The sequence below is a fragment of the Chlorocebus sabaeus genome, chromosome X (assembly GCF_047675955.1).
Source record: "Chlorocebus sabaeus isolate Y175 chromosome X, mChlSab1.0.hap1, whole genome shotgun sequence".
Lineage (NCBI taxonomy): Eukaryota > Metazoa > Chordata > Mammalia > Primates > Cercopithecidae > Chlorocebus > Chlorocebus sabaeus.
Genome location: NC_132933.1, coordinates 72,709,917 through 72,725,798, shown reverse-complemented (window position 1 = coordinate 72,725,798; position 15,882 = coordinate 72,709,917). Strand labels below are relative to the sequence as shown.

At 37.4% G+C, this 15,882-nt stretch overlaps 1 long non-coding RNA gene across 9 annotated transcripts in view; it reads right to left on the bottom strand.

Moving 5' to 3' along the window:
• The window catches only part of LOC103232254 (uncharacterized), a 120,278-nt gene that overhangs the window by 52,861 nt on the left and 51,535 nt on the right, over positions 1-15,882 (bottom strand). For 8 of the 9 annotated variants that reach the window (XR_012091940.1, XR_012091943.1, XR_005237635.2 and 5 more), the window contains one exon: positions 8,682-8,725. This is a non-coding gene — a long non-coding RNA (uncharacterized lncRNA). Of the gene's footprint in view, positions 1-8,681; positions 8,726-15,028; positions 15,180-15,882 lie in introns of all 9 variants that reach the window. The other variant, XR_005237636.2, reaches the window with a different exon arrangement.

Sequence of the window (15,882 nt, the reverse complement as noted above, 5' to 3'; positions counted from 1 at the left end):
TCACGTGGTCTAGCTCAATGGATCCCATCCCCATGGAGCCCAGCAAGCTAAGAACCACTAGCTTGAAATTCTAGCTGCCAGCACAGCAGTATGAAGTGGACCTGTGACACTGGAGCTTGGTTGGGGGAGGGGTGTCCACCACTGCTGAGGCTTGAGTAGGCAGTTTTCCACTCACAGTGCAAATAAAGCTGCCTGGAAGTTCAAACTGGGTGGAGCCCACTGCAGCTCCGCAAGGCCGTTGTAGCCAGACTGCCTCTCTAGATACTTCCTCTCTGGGCAGGGCATCTCTGAAAGAAAGGCAGCAGCCCTAGTAAGGTGCTTATAGATAAAACTCCCATCTCCCTGGGGCAGAGCACCTGGGGAAGGGGCTGTGGGCACAGCTGTAGCAGAGTTAAAAGTTCCTGCCTACTGACTCTGAAGAGAGCAGCAGGTCTCCCAGAACAGTGGTCGAGCTCTGCTAAGGGAGAGACTGCCACCTCAAGTCGGTCCCTGACCCCCGTGCCTCCAGATTGGGAGACACCTCCCAGCAGGGGTCTCATACAGGAGAGCTCCAGTTGACATCTGGTGGGTGCCCCTCTGGATTGAAGCTTCCAGAGGAAGAAACAGGCAGCAATATTTGCTGTTCTGCAGCCTCCACTCATGATAACCAGGCAAACAGGGTCTGGAGTGAACTTCCAGCAAACTCCAGCAGACCAGCAGGAGAAGAGCCTGTTAGAAGGAAAACTAATGAACAGAAAGGAACAGCATCAACATCAACAAAAAGAATGTCCACACAGAAACACCATCTAAAAGTCACCAGCATCAAAGACCAAAGGTAGATAAATCCATGAAGAACAGGTAAAACCACTGCAAAAATGCTGAAAATTCCAAAAACCAGTATGCCTCTTCTCCTCCAAAGGATCACAACTCCTTGCTAGAAAGGGAGAAAAACAGGATGGAGAATGAGTTTGATGAATTGACAGAAGTAGGCTTCAGAAGGTGGGTAATAACAAACTCCTCTGAGCTAAAGGAGCATGTTCTAACCCAATGCAAGGAAGCTAAGAACCTTGAAAAAAGGTTAGAGGAATTGCTAACTACAATACCCAGTTTAGAGAAAAACATAAATGTCATGATGGAGATGAAAAACAGAGCAGAAGAACTTCATGAAGCACACACAAGTATCAATAGCCAAATCGGTCAAGCAGAAGAAAGGATATCAGAGATTGAAGATCGACTTAATGAAGTAAAGCATGAAGACAAGATTAGAGAAAAAAAGAATGAAATGGAATGAACAAAGCATCCAAGTAATATGGGACTACATGAAAATACCAAACCTACATTTTATTGGCATACCTAAAAGTGACGTGGAGAAAGTAGCCAAGTTGGAAAACACTCTTCAGGATATTATCCAGGAGAATGTCCCCAACCTAGCAAGACAGGCCAACATTCAAATTCAGGAAATATAGAGAACACCATAAAGATACTCCTCGAGAAGAGAAACCCCAAGTCAGATTCACCAAGGTAGAAACGAAGGAAAAAATGTTAAGGGCAGCCAGAGAGAAAGGTCAGGTTACCCACAAAGGGAAGCCCATCAAACTAACAGCAGTTCTTTCTGCAGAAACCCTAAAAGTCAGAAGAGAGTGGGGGCCAATATTCAACAATATTAGAGAAAAGAATTTTCAACCTAGAATTTCATATCCAGCAAAATTAAGCTTCATAAGCAAAGGAGAAATAAACTCCTTTACAGACAAGCAAATGCTGAGAAATTTTGTCACCACCAGGCCTGCCTTACAAGAGCTCCTGAAGGAAGCACTAAACATGAAAAAAACAAAAAACCAGTACTAGCCACCACAAAAATACACCAAATTGTAAAGACCATTGACACTAGGAAGAAACAGCATCAACTAACAGGCAAAATAACCAGCAAGCATCATAATGACAGGATCAAATTCACAATTAACAATATTAACTTTAAATGCAAACGGCCTGAATGCCCCAATTAAAAGATACAGACTGGAAAATTGGATAAAGAGTCAAGACCTACCAGTGTGCTGTATTCAGGAGACCATCTCACATACAAAGACATACATAGGCTCAAAATAAAGGGATGGAGGAATATGTACCAAGCAAACAGAAAGAAAAAAAAAAAAAAGCAGGCATTGCAATCCTAGTCTCTGATAAAACAGACTTTAGACTAAAAAAAAAAAAAAGATAGGCATTACATAATGGTAAAGGGATCAATGCAACAAGAAGAGATAACTATCCTAAATATATCTGCACCCAATATAGGAGCACCCAGATTCATAAAGCAAGTTGAGACCTACAAAGAGACTTAGACTCCCATACAATAATAGTGGGAGACTTCAACACCCCACTGTCAATATTAGACAGATCAATGAGATGGAAAATTAAAAAAGATATTCAGGACTTGAACTCAGCTCTGGACCAAGCAGACCTAATAGACATCTACAGAACTCTCCACCACAAATCAATAGAATATACATTCTTCTCAGAACTACATCACACTTACTCTAAACTTGAGCACATAATACAAAGTAAAACACTCCTCAGCAAATGCAAAAGAACAGAAATCATAACAAACAGTTTCTCATACCAAAGTGTAATCAAATTAGAACTCAGGATTAAGAAACTCATTCAAAACCACACAACTACATGGAAGCTGAACAACCTGCTCCTGAATGACTACTGGGTGAATAATGAAATTAAATCAGAAATAAATAAGCTATTTGAAACCAATGAGAACAAAGACACAATGTACCAGAATATCAGGGACACAGCTAAAGCAGTGTTCAGAGGGAAACTTATAGCACTAAATGCCACAGGAGAAAGCAAGAACGATCTAAAATCAACACCCTAATATCACAATTAAAAGAACTAGAGAAGTAAGAGCAAACAAATGCAAAAGCTAGCAGAAGACAAGAAATAACTAAGACCAGAGCAGAACTGAAGGAGATAGAGACATGAAAACCCTTCAAAAAATCAATGAATCCAGGAGCTGGTGTGCTGAAGAGATCAACAAAATAGATAGACTGCTAGCCAGAATAATAAAGAAGGAAAGAGAGAAGAAACAAATGACACAACAAAAAGTGATAAAGGGGATATCACCACTGATCCCACAGAAATATAAACTACCATCAGAGAATACAATAAACACCTCTACACAAATAAACTAGAAAATTTAGAAGAAATGGATAAATTCCTGGACACAAACACCTTCTCAAGACTAAAGTAGGAAGAAGTTGAATCCCTGAATAGACCAATAACAAGTTCTGAAATTCAGGTAGTAATTAACAGCCTACCAACCCAAAAAAGCCCAGAACCAGACAGATTAACAGCCAAATTCTACCAGAGGTACAAAGAGAAGCTGATACCATTCCTTCTGAAATTATTCCAAACAACAGAAAAAGAGGGACTCCTCCCTAACTCATTTTACAAGGCCAGCATCATCCTGATTCCAAAACCTGGCAAAGATACAACAAAAAAAGAAAATTTCAGGCCAATATCCCTGATGAATGTCGATTCAAAAATCTTCAATAAAGTACTGACAAGCCAAATCCAGCAGCACATCAAAAAGCTTATCCACCATGATCAAGTCGGCTTCATCCCTGGGATGCAAGGATGGTTCAACATATGCAACTCAATAAACGTAATCCATCACATAAACAGAACCAATGACAAAAATCACATGATTATCTCAATAGATGGAGAAAAGGCCTTTGATAAAATGCAACACACCTTCAAGCTAAAAACCCTCAATAAACTAGGTATTGATGGAACATATCTCAAAATAATAAGAGCTATTTATGACAAACCCACAGTCAATGTCATACTGAATGGGCAAAAGCTGGAAGCATTCCCTTTGAAAATCAGCACAAGACAAGGATGCTTTCTTTTACCACGGTATTGGAAATTCTGGCCAGGGCAATCAGACAAGAGAAAGAAATAATGGGTATTCAAATAGAAAGAGAGGAAGTCAAATTGTCTCTGTTTGCAGATGACATGATTGTATATTTAGAAAACCCCATCATCTCAGCCCCAAATCTCCTTAAGCTGATAAGCAACTTCAGCAAAGTCTCAGGATACAAAATCAATGTGCAAAAATCACAAGCATTCCTATACACCAATAATACACATGCAGAGAGTCAAATTATGAGTGAACTCCCATTCACAATTGCTACCAAGAGAATAAAATACCTAGGAATCCAACTTACAAGAGATATGAAGGACCTCTTCAAGGTGAACTACAAACCACTGCTCAAGGAAATACGACAGGAAACAAATGGAAAGACATTCCATGGTCATGGGTAGGAAGAATCAATATCATGAAAATGGCCATACTGCCCAAAGTAATTTATAGATTCAATGCTATCCCCATCAAGCTACCACTGAGTTTCTTCACAGAATTGGAAAAAGCTACTTTAAATTTCATGTGGAACCAAAAGAGAGCCCGCATAGCCAAGACAATCCTAAGCAAAAAGAACAAAGCTGGAGGCATCATGCTACCTGACTTAAAACTATACTACAAGGCTACAGTAACCAAAACAGCATGGTACTGGTACCAAAATAGATATATAGACCAATGGAACAGAACAGAGGCCTCAGAAATAACATCACACGTCTACAACCATCTGATCTTTGACAAACATGACAAAAACAAGCAATGGGGAAAGTATTTCCTATTTAATAAATGGTGTTGGGAAAACTGGCTAGCCCTATGCAGAAAACTGAGACTGGACCCCTTCCTTACACTTTATACAAAAAGTAACTCAAGATGGATTTAAGGCTTAAATGTTAGACCTAAAACCATAAAAACCCTGGAAAGTTTTACCATTTACCTAGGCAATACCATTCAGGACACAGGCATGGGCAAAGACTTCATGACTAAAACATCAAAAGCAATGGCAACAAAAGCCAAAACAGACAAATGGGATCTAATTAAAGTAAACAGCTTCTGATCAGCAAAAGAAACTATCATCAGAGTGAACAGGCAACCTACAGGATGGGAGAAAAGTTTTGCAATCTATCCATCACAACAAAGGGCTGATATCCAGAATCTACAAAAAACTTAAAACACAAACACACACACACACAGACACACACACACACACACACACAGGACATCAAAAAGTAGGTGAAGGAAATATCAAAAAGTAGGTGAAGAATATGAACAGATACTTCTCAAAAGAAGACATTTATGTGACCAACAAACATATGAAAAAAAGCTCATCATCACTGGTCATTAGAGAAATACAAATCAAAACCACAATAAGATACCATCTCACATCAGTTAGAATGGCGATCATTAAAAAGTTAGGAAACAACAGATGCTGGAGAGGATGTGGAGAAATAGGGATGCTTTTACACTGTTGGTGGGAGTGTAAATTACTTCAACCATTGTAGAGGACAGTGTGGCTATGCCTCAAGGATCTAGAACCAGAAATACCATTTGACCCAGCGATCCCATTATTGGGTATATACCCAAAGGTTTATAAATCATTCTACTATAAAGACACATGCACACATATGTTTACTGCAGTACTGTTCACAACAGCAAAGACTTGGAACCAACACAAATGTCCACCAGTGATATACTAGATAAAGAAAATGTGGCATATATATACCATGGAATACTATGCAGCCATAAAAAAAGGATGAGTTCATGTCATTTGGAGGGACATGGATGAAGCTGGAAACCTTCATTCTCAGTAAACTAACACAAAAACAGAAAACCAAACACCACGTTTTCACTCATAAGTGGGAGTTGAACAATGAGAACACATGGACACTGAGAGGTGAACATCACATACCAGGGCCTGTCAGGGGGTGGGAGGCTAGGGGAGAGATAGCATTAGGAGAAATACCTAATGTAGATAATGGGTTGATGGGTGTAGCAAACCACCATGGCACGTATACCTATATAACAAACCTGCATATTCTACACATGTATCTTAGAACTTAAAGTATAATAAATAAACTTAAATAATAATTAGCATATGAATGTAATATAGGCATTTTTCTTCTTTACTTAATATGTATTGTAAATCTGAATATTCCATCTTCCATTTTACCTTCATTTACATAAAAATAAAACATGTTCAATTTTATAAATATTAACTGAGCTTAAATATCTTCTGAATATCTACCTTAAGATAATGAATTTACTAATTTTAAAGTACTTTTGTTGAGTTCTAAAAGTGATCCACGTGGAAGGTACTTAAGATATAAAAGATAATAATACTGGGAAATGATCTGGTCTTCAGAACAAAAGGCTAAACTAATGGTTATCCAATATATTAGATGTACTGTAGACTACTCCGCTTCCTACTGTGAAGGAAAACTAATATGCTAAAAAAGATAAAACAGGCTAGATAACTCTAGCCTCAGGATCTATACCTAATATTTGAATTAACCTCAATTTCAGTTTTTAGCTCCTGGGCTACCCTTAGCAAGAATCATTATTTGCATCCAACCATACAACTGAGTTTCAGAAAAGTTAAGTATACTTGTCTGAGATCATTCTAGTGATAGACATAGGATTTTAATCTAGGTTTGACTGTCTCCAAAGCCTATGATTTTAATCTCCACTGCACCACTCCTCTAGTATATAAACTATCCTTTCTGCTTGTCTCTAAATCATTGGAGTGTATGCCAACTTCAGTATGAAAATACTACAGAGAATATAATATCATGACATTAACAGTCATTATGAGTTTTTTTTTTTTTTTTTTTTTTGGAGACAGAGTCTCATTCTGTCACCCAGGCTGGAGTGTAGTGGCATGCTTTCGGCTCACTGCAACCACTGCCTCCTGGGTGGGTTCAAGCAATTCTCCTGTCTCAGCCTCTAGAGTACTTGGGATTATATCCGTGTACCAACACATTCGACTAATTTTTGTATTTTTAGTAGAGATGGGGTTTTGCCATGTTGGCCAGGCTGGTCTCGAACTCCTGACCTCAGGTGATCCACCCACCTCAGCCTCCCAAAGTGCTGGGATTACAGGTGTGAGCCACTGTGCCCAGCCCATTATGAGATTCTACAGACAGATTTCTATTGAAAAAGTAAAGACATGAAATTTAGTTGGGGGAATCACTAACTCAATCAGCAATTAGATAGTTAAACATCTTTAAAGATGGGCATTGGTATTTCTACATCAGTGGTTATACCTGTTTCTACTGCCAGTCATCACACATTGACATAATTAGTCTCTTGATTTTTTAGTCACTACCCCAAGGAACATCTGGAAATGTCTGGAGACACGCTTGGCTGTCACAACTGTAGGGAGGGGTGCCATTGGTTCCTAGTGGGTAGAGGCCAAAGATGCGGCTAAACATTCTGCAATGCACATGACAGCCCCCAGGATTATCCATCCCAAAATGTCAATAGTATCGAGGTTGTGAAATCCTGCTCTAAATCTTATCAAAAAGTTGCCTACTGATTTTATTTACCACTGAGGGTCAATAAGGCCATAACGTGGCAGCATTCATTTTATAAGACTTCCCTTGCTGCATTTTCAAGCCAAATCATCTAATTTAGTCTTTAGCAGAAACTAAACAAGTCCTTAGTCTCTTATAAAGACTATGTTTAGAAGACGGAGTCTTCTGACACACAATGCTTTTGTTATAATATTTAACGAAAATCACCTTTCTTGTTCCCCTCCATATATGGGCTACTTTAGGATACTAACAAAACAAAATAGCACACAACTTAACCCATGGCCTTGTTCTCGAACATTACTAACCTGATTTTTAATTTATTAATCTCGATTTTAATTCTTTAGTAATATATTAGTGATCGAAAGAGTTGATAAACTTAACTGTTTATTCTAATCAGGTATTAGCTTAGATAAGAGAGTAGTATTTATCAACTCTGTTTTCCAGATGTCTTCAAATCTTCTCTTCCCAGGAGAAAAGAACAAAATAAGACTAAGTCTCATTTCAAACTAGTTCTCTACCTTTGAAAATAAATTATAAAACATTAGTATCAATTTTTATTTTTTACTACATTATCTTGAAGCAAACATTACACCAGAGAATAATGATACAACATGACTTCTATAGCAAAGATATCATAGATAAGTCATTCTCCCATGACATGAAGGGCCTGAAATAAACAGCTTGTATTATACACCCTATTTCCAATAACAATATCACAAAAGGGTATGAATTATTTACTTAAAAGAAATAATCAAATCATTATGTGTAATATTGCTGTCTTTTGAGCCCCTTGCACATTTTGCACATATTGCTCAGTTTGCAGTACTCAAACTAGACTTATGACTCAATGGCCTAATCATAGCAGAATTATTTTGGAAGGTCCTTTTTATATATATATAAAAAAAACACCATATGTTTCATATATGCAGTGAACAGTAGGTATTGAGCAAATGTTCAAACATTCCTGCTTCCTTTGATCACCTTTGCCTATTTCTTTACACACACTAAATGAGTCTATTTCCAGAAATTTTTAAGAAAATACTAAGATGATTGAAACACAGTCAAATTTTTATGAGCATGGCAAGGAATTGGATGACTGTTTAAAGTCCCTTGAAACACTAAATTCTAGGGTCACAAACCTAACTCTGGCAGTTTGTGGAAAAGAGAAATATTTTCATCTATATCACAGAATTTTAGAACCTCTAGATATTAAATCAAGATTTTCCACAATCACCTGGATAACTTCTTACCTAGCTTCATCTGGCATTTCCTGAAGCAGCATATCCATTTGGTTCTAGGATAAGAAAATGAGGATTGCTATTAAGCATTTGCTTTTTGCATGGCTTTTGGTTTTCTCTTAAAAGAGGGAAACTAGTCTCTAATTTTTTAAAAGAAAGCATTAAAAATATATATTTTGTACCACCAGAGGGAGCTGCATAATTTCAAAATGTATTTTTTTTTTTTCTGAATAATACTAAATTCTAAAACTTAAAACTATGAGGTTATGGAAAAATATTAGCAGTGAGGTTCACATATAATTTAAATCTGAGTAATACAGAGCTCTCCAAGTGAACCAATTTACAAAAGCTCCATTCTAACCCACTTCACTTTTACTGTGTGTCATAGATTTAAATTTTAGATTACAATAATCAGAACTGTTCTTTCAGCCAGTTGATGTAAATCTGATACCAAGGATAACTTTTTCAAATGTCAGAGATGAATAAATTATAAGTATTGAGATATTTACTAAGGTACAGACATTCTCAGGCAATAGAGTCTGATTAATAATTTTTAAAACTCTTCTAGTTTTTAACTAAGTTATTGAAAATATTTTTAATATACAGTTGGGAGTTCTAAGATATGGTCCCAGCTCTACCATTAACAATGAGTATGATTTTAAGCAAATCGCTAACTTTGCTGCTGGGCCTTAGTTCTTATTCTCTTTCATTCACTTTAAAAATATTTCCTAAATACCGAAAAAGTTCATGAAATAGCAGATTCCTATGTGCATTAACATTTTGGTTTTAATTCATACCTAAAATAGCATTATTCGTGTTATGAGAATTTACTTAAATTGTATTATACAATGATTTTATTCCATAACTTCCTTTCCTCATTCAACCTGGTAAGATTATATTGAGATCTAGATCTAGTTCATTCACTTTAAACTACTGTATGATGTTGCAACACAGAAATAGACTAAATTTTATTTATCCATTGTATTTTTGGAATTTTGATTTTTCTTAATTTCTCCCTATTACAGAAAATGGTGCAATAAAGATTTTCGTGTGTGTGTTTGTGTGTGTGTGTGCAGAGAGAGAGAAAGAGACTGATCTATATATACATATATATATCTTTGTCTACATATGTAGGGGCTGCTTTGTGTATAAATGTGGAAGTGAAAATACTAGGTTACATACACTTCATATACTGTGATTTATTCAACAATATTCAAAAATTTTGAACATCTACTTTATGCCAGATATTTTACATGCTAGGGAGGCATCAATGATGTCCTCCTTAAGCTTAAACTCTAGTGTGTACTAGAGAAGAGAGGGCAAACACATTTTTTAAGCAGTATATGGTATATTAGAAAGCGATATATACCATAGAGAAAAATAAAGCAGGGAAGGCAGAGAATAGGAGGCATGGTAGGTACACTGTTGATGCAATTTTAAGTAGGATGGTCAGGAAAAACCTCGTATAAAAATGACTTAAAGACCTAAAGGAGGTAAGATAGTAAGCAACGAGGATGTCCAGAGAAAGAACATTCAAGGGAGAAGAAACTACAAGTGGAATAGCTGTCAGGCAGAAATATACTTGGTGTGTTTGACAAATAACAACAAATCCAGGTGCCTGAGTAGACTGATGAGCAACAACATGTTAGGACAGATCAGGGTAAGGCAGGCCATGTAGAACTTTATGGACCTTTGAAAACAATCTGGCTTTTACTGAGGAAAACATTGAACCACTTGAAAGTTTTGAGAGGAATGACGTGATCTGACTTGTACTAACAGGATTGCTCTCGTTGCTATGTTGAGAACAGACTGTAGATATTATCAAATTGCTTTTCCAACGGGGATGTGCCAATTTGAATTCTAATTACTACTCATTAGCAGAGTGTGAGAATTTGGGCAACTAAGTGTGTTCAGCCAGATCTCTCTCAATTTCTGCTGTAAATTTTGGTTAAGTTTTTATGACTAATGTTTTCTATATATATATATATATATATATATATATATATGAATGTCTCCAGCACCTGGCACAATACCTGAAACAGGAGAAGGTGCTCAGTGAATGTCAGGTGAATGAGCTGAGAGGCACTTCAGATATCATTAAATCCAACTCCTACATTTTACAGTTATGAAAACTGAGGCCTGGGGTAGTCAGTATCTGAGTCAAGGTTCCAAAGTTAATTAGAAGCAGAGTGATGACTAGAAATCAAAGTAACCAAGATACTGAAACAGAACCTTATAGCAATCACACCCCCTGCAGGAACATCAAATTGAACAACTATCCATGCCAAACAAAAACAACAAACAACAACAACAACAAAAACACCTTCACAAGAGCCAAAGAAACCAGGTGAATGGTCACAGTACCTGGTTTTAGAATAATCACAAGAAAAGATGCAATGAAGAGGGTGGACAGTCTCGCATTGCCTACATTACCCTTCCTGCAACTGTAGGCAGCACAGCATGGAGACAGAATCTGTCTGCTTGTGGGAGGGAGAGGGAAGTGTGTATGGGACTTTGCCTTGGAATCAGTACCAGCCTGCCATAGTAAAACACAGCACCAAGCAGAACCCTAAGGCCCCTCATTCTAGGCTTGTGCCCAAGGATGGAGCTCCTACATCTGCCACAGGCCAGATGGGAATCTGTGGTGTCAACATGATGAACCCAAGTTACAGCCTGCTTCACCAACAGCTGACAAAAGTAGCCTTAGGCTCGGAATAAATTTCAGTGGCAGGAAGGCTATCACAACTGCAGTCCTTGACTGAGCCCTAGTGATGCACTGGTCTGGGGCTTTTGGTTTGACACACTGTTACATCAGCTGCAGAGGACACAGACTATCCACTTCACCCCTCCCCCAACCTCAGGCAGTATAGCATGGATAAATACTCTTTCCACTTGGAGAGAAAAGAAGTGAGTGAGGGACTTTGCCCATGGAACTCTCCCTGAATTTTCCCAAGTCCATTAGGGCTGGAGGCCTCAAAGCCCTCAAGAGAGTGGCAGCAAACCTAAGCTTAGGGCACCCTCTAGTGCTGAAACTGCTGCAGTGCACACAAACTTGGTGAATTCAAAAGTCAGCCACGTTTATTTGAACTTCTGGAAAGCCTTCTGAAGAAGGATGAGGACATACAAGGCCAGACTGCAAAGACTGGAATAAATACATAATTTTTCAGTGCCCAGACATCAATGCACATTCACAAGAATCAACAACATTAAGGGCAATATGACCTCACCAAACAGACTAAAATGACAGTGAACAACCCTGGAGAGATGGAGATGTGTGCATTCTCAGACAGAAAACCCAAAACAGGTGTTTTCAGTAAGCCTAACAAACTTCACAAAAGCAAAGAGAAGCAATTCAGAAATATATCAGAGAAATTTTACAAAGGGATTGAAAAAATCAAACAGTAATCCTGGAGCTGAAAAATACAGTGAATGAGATTTAAGAAATGCATTTGTGTCTTATTAGGAGAATTAATCAAGCAAAACAAAGGACCAGTGAGCTTAACAACAGTCTATTTGAAAATAAACAAAGGAAAAAAAGAAAAAGCAATGAAAATGTTCATGAAATCTATTGGATAGCATCAAAAGGGCAAATGTATGAGTCACTGGCCTTCAAGATGGGATAAAGAAAGAGAAAGGGGTAGGAAGCTTATTCAAAGAAAAAATAACAGAAAACATTCTAAACCTAGAGAAATATATAAATATCCAAATACAGGTAGGTCAAAGATTACCAAGCAGATTTAATTCAAGTAAAGACAACCTCAGACAAAAATAATCAAATTCTCAAAGGTCAAGGACAAAGAGAGGATCCTGTAAGCAGTGAGACAAAAGAATCAAATAATACACAAAGGCACTGCAATAGGTTGGGTGGCAGACTTAGCAAAAACCTTATAGGCCATGAGAAAATGGGATGAAATACTTGAAGTACTGAAGAAAAAATGCCTGCCAATTGAGACTACTGTATCCAGCAAACTTATCCTTGAAACATCAAGGAGAGAGAGATTTTTCTCAGAAGCAGAAAAAAAAAGACAATCTTCAAATTCATATGGAAATGCAAAAGAACCCGGATAGCTAAAGCAATCATGAGCAAAATGTACCAAGCTAAGGGAATTATACACTTAACTTTAAAATACACCACAAAGCTATAGTAACCCAAACTGCATGTTATTGGCCTAACAACAAACACACAGACAAATAGAACAGAATAGATAAACCAGAAATAAATTCACATGTTTACAGCCAATGTGTATTTGACAAAGGCACCAAGAACATACACTGGGGAAAGAACAGTTTCTTCAATAAATGGTGCTGGGAAAACTAGACAACCATATGTAGAAGAATAAAACAGACTCCTATCTCTTACCATATAGAAAAATCAACTCTAAATGGATTAAAGACCTAAATGTAAAACCTTAAATTATGAAAATAATAAAATAGAACATAGGGAAAATGCTTCATAAAATTGGATCAGGCAAGGATTTTTTGAATAAGATATCAAAAGCACAGGTCTATTCGTGTGACGGTTGCACTGAAAGCTCAGACACTGCTGCTATGCTGCATATCCAGGTAACAAAACTGCATCTGTACCCCCAAATATCGTTTTTTAAAAAGTACCTTTGGGATGCTGAGGTGGGAGAATCGCTTGGGGCCAGGAGTTCAAGACCAGACTGGGCAACATAGCGAGACCCCCATCTATACCAAAAAAAAAAAAAAAAAAAGAAACTGGCTGGGTGCAGGCGCACATTCATGTAGTCCGAGCTACTTGGGAGGCCAAAGCATGAGGACTGCTTGAGCCCAGGAGTTCGAAGTCACAGTGACCTATAATCACGCCATGCACTCCAGCCTGGGTGACCAAGCAAGACTCCGTCTCAAAAACAAACCAAAAAGCACAGGCAGCAAAAGTAAAAGTAGATAAATCATATCAAATTAAAAAGCTTCTGCACAGGAAAAAAACAAATACATACAGTGAAGAGAGTACCTACAGAAAGGGAGAAAGTAGTTGCAAAAGACCTGAATAGACATTTTTCAAAAGACATACAAACGGCCAACAGGTATGTGAAAATGCTCAACATCAGTAATCATCAGGGAAATGTGAGTCAAAACCACAGTGAACTATCACCTCACTCCAGTGAGAATGTCTCTTATCAAAAAGACAAAAAATAACAATTGCTTGTAAGGATATGGAGAAAGGAGAATTCTTATGCACTGTTCGTAAGGATGTTAATTTAGTACAGATATTATGAAAAGGAATATGTAGTTTCCTCAAAAATTTAAAAAATAGAACTTCCATATGATCCAGCAATCCCCTTCCTTGGTATATATTCAAATAAAATGAAATGAGTATGTCAAAGAGATACCTGCAATCCCATGTTTATTACAACACTATTCACAATAGTCAAAATATGGGATCAATTTGGTTCATCTAAAGATGAAGAAAATGTGGTATATCTACATAATACAACACACCACTCAGCCATAACACAAAATAAAATCCTGTCATTTGCTCAAAATGGATAAACTTGCAGGCTATAAGGTTAAGTGAAAGAAACATGGCACAGAAAGACAAATATTGCATGATCTTACGCATCTGTGGAATTCAAAAAAGTTGATTTCGTGGAAGTAGAGAGTAGAATAGTGGTTACCAGGGGCTGGGGATGGAAAAGAGTTGGTAAAAGGAGGGACAAGCAGAAATGTGTCAATGGGTACAGAGTTAGTTTGGCAGAAAGGATAAGTTCTGGTGTTACACAGTAGGGTGGCTATAACCGATAACACCGTAGTGTATATTTTAAGATAGTTAGACGAGAAGATTTTGAATGCTACACCGCAAAGTGATAAACATGTAAAATTATGGATATGACAATGTTAATTTAATTACTATACAATGCATGCATGCACTGACACTGTACTCCATACTTATGTACAATTATCTGTCAATTACAGATTTTTTAAAAAATTAATAAATCCAAGTGTCCTGACTTCAAGTCACTTTTCAAATACAGTTGGGTTTTCTTAACTTGACTGATCATAAAATCACCTCAGGATTCCTAAGGTAACCGAATAAAAATCAGAAACTCTAGGACAGTGCTTCTCAAACTCTGTGCATACAAATCACGTGAGAATCTGGTTAAAATGAAGATTCTGATTCAATATATCTGGGGGTGGGGTTCTGAAATTTTATATTCCTAATGAGCTTCCAGGGTGTTAAGAGTGTGCCGGAATCTTGTCCTACACACTTTAGGGAACAAAGCTCTAGGGGAGGGTATAAAAGAATGGTTAAATATATCCTCACTTTAAGATATACACATATATTCTTTCTTCTTAACTCTAAACCCTGAGTATAAGCCTGTTCTTTCATTGTTTACCTTTTTGTGAAAAGAGCTGTTTGTGGTAAAATGTTGATGGACAGTTGTCGATTTCTTCTTAATCGACTTTGTAAATCATGTTTTTTCCATATTAGCCTCCAAAATAGTAATAACAAGTTCTCTTTTCATTTGGCCAACTACATGATAGGTGCTGGGATCAAAGAGAAGAGTGATAATGAAATAAATTTTCTATCTGAATATTTAAATTTTACAAAACTTTGTTTCTGACATGTGTCACACACAAACTAGTTTCAAATTTTAATTTTCTTCATAGGAGGTCTCTGTCCAGGTTCCAGGTTTAGAAAATATCCCAGTTTTCTGAAAATTAATTTATCTTGTATTTTCTTTTTTTTTTTTTTTTAATTTATTTATTATTATTAAACTTCAAGTTGTAGGGTACATGTGCACAACGTGCAGGTTTGCTACATATGTATACTTGTGCCATGTTGGTGTGCTGCACCCATCAACTCGTCATTTACATAAGGTATAACTCCCAATGCAATCCCTCCCCCCTCCCCCCTCCCCATGATAGGCCCCGGTGTGTGATGTTCCCCTTCCCGAGTCCAAGTGATCTCATTGTTCAGTTCCCGCCTATGAGTGAGAACATGCGGTGTTTGGTTTTCTGTTCTTGTGATAGTTTGCTGAGAATGATGGTTTCCAGCTGCATCCATGTCCCTACAAAGGACACAAACTCATCCTTTTTTATGGCTGCATAGTATTCCATGGTGTATATGTGCCACATTTTCTTAATCCAATCTGTCACTGATGGACATTTGGGTTGATTCCAAGTCTTTGCTATTGTGAATAGTGCTGCAATAAACATACGTGTGCATGTGTCTTTATAGCAGCATAAT